The following is a 10,630-nucleotide window of genomic DNA, read 5'->3' on the forward strand; positions in this document are numbered from 1 at the left end:
CATTTATCAAGTGAGGCCGCTGCTCATCGAAGCACTACCCCCCTTTGAGGCTTTCACAGAGGAGATGTGTCATGTGAAAAGCACAGCCGTGGGAATCTGAGTCCGCACCCCAATATCCTCTTCTGAAACGCAGGCAGAGTATTTGTTGACTTGATAGGATGACATGAGGACCTAGTGAGACAATGCATGGATGGAGTCTGGAATGTTATAAATACCTGGTTACTGTTTTCGTTTCCCTTCCTTTCCTCTGTCCATTCTCACTGCCTTTCTAGGTTTTCCAGGGTCTTCCCTAGCTCTTCTATCCTCCCCATCCTGCAAAGCCCTGCACCAAGTGGCTTTTCCTTTTCAATGAATGTCTGCTCCACGTGAGTCACGTGCATGCATGGAGGATGCATGCTCTTAACAGGTGTGTGGTGAGCTCCTGCACTGCTGCAGGCGTGGCCTTCTCTCTTTGGCTGGATCAGCAGTTCCCCGTGCTCTGGGGCGTTACCCTAAACTTCTCTGTCCCCCTACAGCACCTGGCATGCAGTAACGTCTAATAAGGAAGTATGTATGGGATTGCGTTGCTTGACTGACTCAGATTTTATATAAGGCACCCAAAATGTTTGGGTCAGTATTTTAAAAGTGATTCGGCACATCAGTGATGCCAGTGTCAATCACAAGCACCAGGGCTACATGGACGGTTTGTGAAAGAAGGAAGAAGCCAGTTTTCAATCTGGTCTCATGAAATGATACCCATTTCATGATCTTCCAATGCTCTCTTTTTTTTCCCAATGTAATTAAATGTTTCTCAAATAAATCTCCTTTGTGTTTCTGAGGTTTGAAATCCAGTTCCGTGAGGTTTACACAAAAGCTCCATATGGTAATTCCTTCAGGTGAAGTGTTGGATAATGTTTTTGTGTAATTGAAGAACCAGTATATCTGGTTTTGAACATATATTGTGAACTTTGATGCAAAATAATATATAAATGGTTGAGTTAGTGGTTGAATATATTTTATAAACTTTAACCTAAAAAATAAATGAGAGTTTTAGAATTTCTTGGTTGGCTATAAAGTTTGGGTTTTTCCGTAACATCTTACAGAAAAACCCGAACAAAATTGTTGGCCAACCCAATTCTTTCAGGTGTTATGATTTTGCATTTTGTTTATTAACCGAAAAGCTTTATGTTTTCCATTAACCTGATGAAAAAGGCAAAAAAGCAATCCTGGCATTGTACTAACATTTAATAATCATTGTATAACAGGTATATTTCATGGAGAAACAGGTCTTGTCCCCTGGCAATTTTTAAATTTACTCTTCATTCCCTAGATATTTAATTTCCATTTTTCCATGTTCTGTTCACACATGAATGATGAAGAATGAACACCACCAGGGGCTTCCCTGGTGGCACAGTGGTTGGGAGTCCGCCTGCCGATGTGGGGGGTGCAGGTTTGTGCCCCGGTCCGGGAGGGTCCTGCATGCCGCAGAGCGGCTGGGCCCGTGAGCCATGGCCGCTGGGCCTGTGTGTCTGGAGCCTGTGCTCCGCAACGGGAGAGACCGCGGTGGTGGGAGGCCCGCGTACCGCCAAAAAAAAAAAAAAAAAAAAGAATGAACACCACCAAAGGCCACTTCAGAACATTTAATGGTGCCTAGCCCTTAGGTAGCAGGATACAGAGGGATGAGCTTCCAGCCAACCCAAATAAGTAATCGAGTGACTTTCTGTGAAGTGAGGGGAATGCTTTCTGAAAGCAAGATCTGGGAAGTGGACAGCAGCAAATCCCTCTTGGGGGACAAAGAGCTGAGACCAAGTTGGAGAGGAAGAATTACTAGGAAAAGTAGTGCAGTGATTCAAACCCAGGTGCCATTAGTCATTTCAGTATTTTTAAAGTTTATTTATTTTATTGAAGTATAGCTGATTTACAATGTTGTGTTCATTTCTGCTGTGCAGCAAAGTGACTCAGTTATACATGTATATATTCTTTTTTGTATTCTTTTCAATTATGGTTTATCCCAGGATAGTGAATATAGTTCCCTGTGCTACCATCCTATATATACCAGTTTGCATCTGCTAACCCCAAACTCCCAGCCCACCCCTCCCCCGCCCCCCTTCTCCTTGACAGCCACAAGTCTGTTCTCTGTTTGTGAGTCTGTTTCTGTTTCATAGATATGTTCATTTGTGTCATATTTTAGATTCCACATATGAGTGATATCATATGGTATTTGTCTTTCTCTTTCTGACTTACTTCCCTTAGTATGATCATCTCTAGGTCCATCCATGTTGCTATAAATGGCATTATTACATTCTTTTTTATGGCTGAGTAGTATTCCATTGTATATATGTACCACATCTTCTTTATCCATTCCTCTGTCGATGGACACTCAGGTTGCATCCATGTCTTGGCTATTGTGAATTGTGCTGCTGTGCATATAGGGGTGTGTGTGTCTTTGAATTATAGTTTTATCTGGATATATGCCCAGTAGTGGGATTGCTGGATCATAAGGCCACTCTATTTTTAGTTTTTTGAGGAACCTCCATACTGTTTTCCATAGTGGCTGCACCAGTTTACATTCTCACCAACAGCGTAGGAGGGTTCCCTTTTCTCTACACCCCCTCCAACATTTGTTAGTTGTAGACTTTTTAAGGATGGCCTTTCTGACCGGTGTGAGGTAGTACCTCATTGCAGTCTTGGTTTTTTTTAAATAAATTTATTTATTTACTTATTTACTTATTTTTGACTGCGTCGGGTCTTCATCGCTGCACACAGGTTTCTCTAGTTGCGGCGAGCGGGGGCTACTCTTCGTTGCAGTGCACGGGTTTCTCATTGAGGTGGCTTCTCTTGTTGCGGAGCACAGGCTCTAGGCATACAGGCTTCAGTAGTTGTGGCACGTGGGCTCAGTAGTTGTGGCTCATGGGCTCTAGAGCGCAGGCTCAGTAGCTGTGGCGCACAAGCTTAGTTGCTCTGCGGCATGTGGGATCTTCCCGGACCGGTGCTTGAACCTGTGTGCCCTGCATCGGCAGGCGATTCTTAACCACTGCGCCACCAGGCAAGTCCCCCTCATTGTAGTTTTAATTTGCCTTTCTCTAATGATTAGCAATGTTGAGCATCTTTTCATGTGCCTCTTGGCCATCTGTATGTCTTCTCTGGAGAAATGTCTTCTTAGGTCTTCTGCCCACTTTTTGATTGGATTGTTTTTGTTGTTGTTCTTGAGTTGTATGGGCTGTTTGTTTATTTTGAAAATTAAGCGCTTGTCACTTGCATTATTTGCAAATATTTTCTCCCATTCTGTAGGTTGTCTTTTAATTTTGTTTATGGTTTCCTTTGCTGTGCAAAAGTTTGTAAGTTTGATTAAGTCTCATTTGTTTATTTTTGCTTTATTTATGATAATGTACAACACTGCTATATTAAAATAGATAACCAACAAGGACCTACTGTATAGCACGGGGAGCTCTGCTCAGTACTCTGTAATAACCTGAATGGGAAAAGAATTTGAAAAAGAAGATACATGTATATGTATAACTCAATCACTTTGCTGTATACCTGAAACTAACACAACATTGTTCATCAACTCTACCCCAATATAAAATAAAAATTTTAAAAATAATATGTACAGTCAAGCCCCATTAATATTAATACAAATATCTTAGTATACATTTGTATGCGTATTATATATAATATTTGAATGCTTGGAAATTTTTCAAAATATATTTGTTATTGACGTATAAGTGACATATAACATTGCGCTAGTTTAAGGTGTACAATTTGTTGATTTGATACTTTTGTATGTTGCAACATGATTACCACCATAGCTTTAGCTAACACCTCTACCACATCACATCACTTCTTTTTTGTGGTAAGGACATTTAAGGTCTACTCTCTTAGCAGCTTTGAAGTATATATGCAGTGTTGTTGACTATAATCACAAGGCTGAGCATTAGATCTCCAGAACTTACTCATCTTTTAATTGCGAGTTTATAACCTTTGACCAACATCTCTCCAATTCCTCTACCCCCAGCTCCTGGTATCTACCGTTCTACTCTGTTTCTACAAGTTCACCTTCTTTAGATTCTCACATATAAGTGAGATTTTACAGTGTTTTTCTTTCTCTCTCTGACTTATTTCACTTAGCATAATACCCTCAAGGTCTGTCCATGTTGTTGCAAATGGCAGGATTTCCTTCTTTTTCGTGGCTGAATAATATTCCATTCCAATATATATATCACAGTATCATCATCCATTCATCCATTGAGGGACATTTAGGTTGCTTCCATGTCTTGGCTATTGTGAATAATGCTGCAATAAACATGGGAGTGCAGATGTCTTTTTTTTCTTCTTCTTTGGTCGAGCTGTGCAGCTTGTGGGGTCTCAGTTCCCTGATGATGTAGTAAACCCAGGCCATGGTAGTGAAAGCCTGGAATTCTAACCACTAGGCCACCAGGGAACTCGCAGATATCTCTTTTTTTTTCACAGCAGGTTCTTATTAGTTATCTATTTTATACATATTGCTGTATATGTGTCAATCCCAATCTCCCAATTCATCCCACCACCACCACCCCGCCACGTTTCCCCCTTGGTGTCCATATGTTAGTCCTGTACTTTTCTGTCTCCTGCCCTGGAAACCGGTTCATCTGTACCATTTTTCTACGTTCCACATATATGCATTAATATACGATATTTGTTTTTCTCTTTCTGACTTACTTCACTCTGTATGACAGTCTCTAGATCCATCCATGTCTCTACAAATGACCTAATTTCATTCCTTTTTATGGCTGAGTAATATTCCATTGTACATATGTACCACATCATCTTCATCCATGCGTCTGTCGATGGGCATTTAGGTTGCTTCCATGTCCTGGCTATTGTAAATAGTGCTGCAATGAACATTGGCATGAATGTGTCTTTTTGAATTATGATTTTCTCTGGGTATATGCCCAGTAGTGGGACTGCTGGATCATATGGTCATTCTATTTTTAGTTTTTTAAGGAACATCCATACTGTTCTCCATAGTGGGTGTATCAGTTTACATTCCCACCAACAGTGCGAGATGGTTCCCTTTTCTCCACACCCTCTCCAACATTTGTTGTTTGTAGATTTTCTGATGATGCCCATTCTAACTGGTGTGAGATGATACCTCATTGTAGTTTTGATTTGCAGTTCTCTAATAATTAGTGATGTTGAGCATCCTTTCATGTGCCTCTTGGCCATCTGTATGTCTTCTTTGGAGAAATGTCTATTTAGGTCTTCTGCCCATTTTTGGATTGGGTTGTTTGTTTTTTTAATATTGAGCTGCATGAGCCATTTATATATTTTGAGATTAATCCTTTGTCCGTTGATTCATTTGCAAGTATTTTCTCCCCTTCTGAGGGTTGCCGCCTTTTCATCTTGTTTGTAGTTTCCTTGGCTGTGCAGAAGTTTTTAAGTTTCATTAGGTCCCATTTGTTTATTTTTGTTTTTATCTCCATTACTCTAGGAGGTGGATCAAAAAAGATCTTGCTGTGATTTATGTCAGAGTATTCTTCCTATGTTTTCCTCTAAGAGTTTTATAGTGTCCAGTCTTACATTTAGTTCCCTAATCTATTTTCAGTTTATTTTTGTGTACAGTGTTAGGGAGTGTTCTAATTTCATTCCTTTACATGTATCTGTCCAGTTTTCCCAGCACCACTTATTGAAGAGGCTGTCTTTTCTCCATTGTATATTCTTGCCTCTGTTGTCATAGATTAGTTGACCATCGGTGCGTGGGTTTATCTCTGGGCTTTCTATCCTGTTCCATTGATCTATATTTCTGTTTTTGTGGCAGTACCATATTGTCTTGATTACTGTAGCTTTGTAGTATAGTCTGAAGCCAGGGAGTTGGAGAATTCCTCCAGCTCCGTTTTTTTCCCTCAAGACCGCTTTGGCTATTCAGGGTCTATTGTGTCTCCATACAAATTTTAAGAATTTTTGCTCGAGTCCTGTATAAATGCCATTGGTAATTTGATAGCGATTGCATTGAATCTGTAGATTGCTTTGGGGAGTAGAGTCATTTTCACAATATTGATTCTTCCACTCCAAGAACATGGTATATCTCTCCATCTGTTTGTATCATCTTTAATTTCCTTCATCAGTGTCTTATAGTTTTCTGCATACAGGTCTTTTGTCTCCCTAGGTAGGTTTATTCCTAGGTATTTTATTCTTTTTCTTGCAATGGTAAATAGGAGTGTTTCCTTAATTTCTCTTTCAGAGTTTTCATCATTAGTGTATAGGAATACAAGAGATTTCTGTGCATTAATTTTGTATCCTGCAACTTTACCAAATTCATTGATGAGCTCTAGTAGTTTTCTGGTAGCATCTTTAGGATCCTCTGTGTATAGTTTCATGTCATCTTCAAACAGTGACAGTTTTACTTCTTCTTTTCCAACTTGTATTCCTTTTATTTCTTTTTCTTCTCTGATTGTTGTGGCTAGGCCTTCCAAAACTATGTTGAAAACTAGTGGCGAGAGTGGACATCCTTGTTTTCTTCCTGATCTTAGAGGAAGTGCTTTCAGTTTTTCACCATTGAGAATGATGTCTGCTGTGGGTTTGTCGTATTTGGCCTTCATTATGTTGAGGCAGGTTCCCTCTATGCCCCCTTTCTGGAGAGTTTTTATCATAAATGCATGTTGATTTTGTCAAAAGCTTTTTCTGCGTCTATTGAGATGATCATTTGGTTTTTATTCTTCAGTTTGTTAATATGGTGTATCACATTGATTGATTTGCGTATATTGAAGAATCCTTGCGTCCCTGGGATAAATCCCACTTGATCATGGTGTATGATCCTTTAAATGTGTTGTTGGATTCTGTTTGTTAGTATTTCGTTGAGAATTTTTGCATCTATATTCATCAGTGATACTGGTCTGTCGTTTTCTTTTTTTGTAGTATCTTTGTCTGGTTTTGGTATCAGGGTGATGGTAGCATCATAGAATGAGTTTGAGTGTGTTCCTTCCTCTGCAATTTTTTGGAAGAGTTTGAGGAGGATGGGTGTTAGCTCTTCTCTAAATGTTTGATAGAATTCACCTGTGAAGCCATCTGGTCCTGGACTTTTGTTTGTTGGAAGATTTTTAATCAATTTCATTACTTGTGAATGGTCTGTTCATATTTTCTATTTCTTCCTGGTTCACTCTTGGAAGGTTATACCTTTCTAAGAATTTGTCCATTTTTTCCAGGTTGTCCGTTTTATTGGCACAGAGTTGCTTGTAGTAGTCTCTTAGGATGCTTTGTACTTCTGTGGTGTCTGTTGTAACTTCTCCTTTTTCATTTCTAATTTTATTGATTTGAGTCCTCTCCCTCTTTTTCTTGATGAGTCTGGCTAATGGTTTATCAATTTTGTTTATCTTCTCAAAGAACCAGCTTTTAGTTTTATTGATCTTTGCTATTGTTTCCTTCATTTCTTTTTCATTTATTTCTGCTCTGATCTTTATGATTTCTTTCCTTCTGCTAACTTTGGGTTTTGTTTGTTCTTCTTTCTCTAGTTCCTTTAGGTGTAAGGTTAGATTGTTTATTTGAGATGTTGTTTCTTGAGGTCGGTTTGAATTGCTATAATCTTCCCTCTTAGAACTGCTTTTGCGGCATCCCGTAGGTTTTGGATCGTCGTGTTTTCATTGTCATTTGTCTCTAGGTATTTTTTTATTTCCACTTTGATTTCTTCAGTGATCTCTTGGTTATTTAGTAACATATTGTTTAGCCTCCGTGTGTTTGTGTTTTTTAGGTTTTTTTCCCTGTAATTCATTTCTAATCTCATAGTATTGTGGTATGAAAAGATGCTTGATATGATTTCAATTTTCTTAAATTTACTAAGGCTTGATTTGTGACCCAAGATGTGATCTATCCTGGAGAATGTTCTGTGTGCACTTGAGAAGAAAGTGTAATCTGCTGTTTTGGATGGAATGTCCTATAAATATCCATTAAATCTGTCGGGTCTATTGTGTCATTTAAAGCTTGTGTTTCCTTATTAATTTTTTTTGGATGATCTGTCCATTGGTGAAAGTGAGGTGTAAAAATCCCCCACTATTATTGTGTTACTGTTGATTTCCTCTTTTATAGCTGTTAACAGTTGCTTTATGTATTAAGGTACTCCTATGTTGGGTGCATATATGTTTATAATTGTTATATCTTCTTCTTGGATTGATCCCTTGATCATTATGTAGTGTCCTTCCTTGTCTCTTGTAACATTCTTTATTTTAAAGTCTATTTTATCTGATATTAGTATTGCTACTCCGGCTTTCTTTGGATTTCCGTTTTCATGGAATATCTTTTTCCATCCACTAACTTTCAGTCCATATATGTCCCTAGGTCTGAAGTGGGTCTCTTGTAGACAGCATATATATGGGTCTTATTTTTGTATCCTTTCAGCAAGCCTGTGTCTTTTGGTTGGAGCATTTAATCCATTCACGTTTAAGGTAATTATTATTATTATTATTTTTGCGGTATGTGGGCCTCTCACTGTTGTGGCCTCTCCCATTGTGGAGCACAGGCTCCGGACGCGCAGTCACAACGGCCATGGCTCACGGGCCCAGCTGCTCCGCAGCATGTGGGATCTTCCCAGACTGGGGCACGAACCCGTGTCCCCTGCATCGACAGGCGGACTCTCAACCACTGCACCACCAGGGAAGCCCTAAGGTAATTATTGATAAGTATGTTCCTATTACCATTTTCTTGTTTTGGGTTTGTTTTTGTAGGTCCTTTTCTTCTCTTGTGTTTCCCACTTAGAGAAGTTCCTTTAGCATTTGTTTTAGAGCTGGTTTGGTGGTGCTGAATTCTCTTAGCTTTTGCTTGTCTGTAAAGCTTTTGACTTCTCCATCAAATCTGAATGAGATCCTTGCCGGGTAGAGTAATCTTGGTTGTACATTCTTCCTTTTCATCACTTTAAATATGTCATGACACTCCCTTCTGGCTTGTAGAGTTTCAGCTGAGAAATCAGCTGTTAACCTTATAGGAGTTCCCTGTATGTTATTTGTCATTTTTCCCTGGCTGCTTTCAATAATTTGTCTTTAATTTTTGCCAATTTGATTACTGTGTGTCTCGGCGTGTTTCTCCTTGGGTTTATCCTGTGTGGGACTCTGTGGTTTGGGTGGCTATTTCCTTTCCCACGTTAGGGAAGTTTTCAACTATAATCTCCTCAAATATTTTCTCGGGTCCTTTTTCTCTCTTCTCCTTCTGGGACCCCTGTAATGCGAATGTTGGTGCATTTAATTTGTCCCAGAGGTCTCTTAGGCTGTCTTCATTTCTTTTCATTCTTTTTTCTTTCTTCTGTTCTGCAGCAGTGAATTACACCATTCTGTCTTCCAGGTCACTTATCTGTTCTTCTGCCTCAGTTATTCTGCTGTTGGTTCCTTCCAGTGTAGTTTTCATTTCAGTTATTGTATTGTTCATCTCTGTTTGTTTGTTCTTTAATTCTTCTAGGTCTTCGTTAAACATTTCTTGCATCTTCTCGATCTTTGCCTCCATTCTTTTTCCGAGGTCCTGGATCGTCTTCACTATCATTATTCTGAATTCTTTTTCTGGAAGGTTGCCTATCTCCACTTCATTTAGTTGTTTTTCTGGGGTTTTATGTTGTTCCTTCATCTGGTACATAGCCCTCTGCCTTTTCATCTTGTCTTTCTGTGAATGTGTTTTTCATTCCACAGGCTGCAGGATTGTAGTTCTTCTTGCTTCTGCTGTCTGCCCTCTGGTGGATGAGGCTGTCTAAGAGGCTTGTGCAAGCTTCCTGGTGGGAGGGACTGGTAGAGCTCGGTGTTGCTGTGGTGGGTAGAGGTGAGTGTTGCTCTGGTGGGCAGAGCTCAGTAAAACTTTAATCCACTTGTCTGCTGATGGATGGGGCTGGGTTCCCTCCCTGTTGGTTGTTTGGCCTGAGGCAATCCAACACTGGAGGCTACCTGGGCTCTTTGGTGGGGCTAATGGCAGACTCTGGGAGGGCTCCTGTGAAGGAGTACTTCCCAGCACTTCTCCTACCAGTGTGCTTGTCCCCACGGTAAGACACAGCCACCCCCTGCCTCTTCAGGAGACCCTCCAACACTAGCAGGTAGGTCTGGTTCAGTCTCCCCTGGGGTCACTGCTCCTTCCCCTGGGTCCCGATGCGCACACTACTTTGTGTGTGCCCTCCAAGAGTGGGGTCTCTGTTTCCCCCAGTCCTGTCAAAGTCCTGCAATCAAATCCCAGTAGCCTTCAAAGTCTGCTTCTCTAGGAATTCCTCCTCCCATTGCTGGGCCTCCAGGTTGGGAAGCCTGACGTGGGGCTTAGAACCTTCACTCCAGTGGGTGGACTTCTGTGATATAAGTGTTCTCCAGTTTGTGAGTCACCCACCCAGCAGTTATGGGATGTCATTCTATTGTGATTGCGCCCCTCCTACCCTCTCACTGTGGCCTCTCCTTTGTCTTTGGATGTGGGGTATCTTTTTTGGTGAGTCCCAGTGTCTTCCTGTCGATGATTGTCCAGCAGTTAGGTGTAATTCCAGTGCTCTCGCAAGAGGGAGTGAGAGCACGTCCTTCTAGTCTGCCATCTTGAACCAGTCTCCTCAGTGTGATGCCAGAGTTGTGTGGTAGATTTAAAAGGGTTCAGCTCCAATCTATTTTTTTTTTTTTTTTTAATTTTTTTTTTTTCCGGTACGCGGGCCTTTCACTGTTGTGGCCTCTCCCCT

Source organism: Lipotes vexillifer, unplaced genomic scaffold, assembly GCF_000442215.2.
Source record: "Lipotes vexillifer unplaced genomic scaffold, Lipotes_vexillifer_v1.1 scaffold668, whole genome shotgun sequence".
NCBI lineage: Eukaryota > Metazoa > Chordata > Mammalia > Artiodactyla > Lipotidae > Lipotes > Lipotes vexillifer.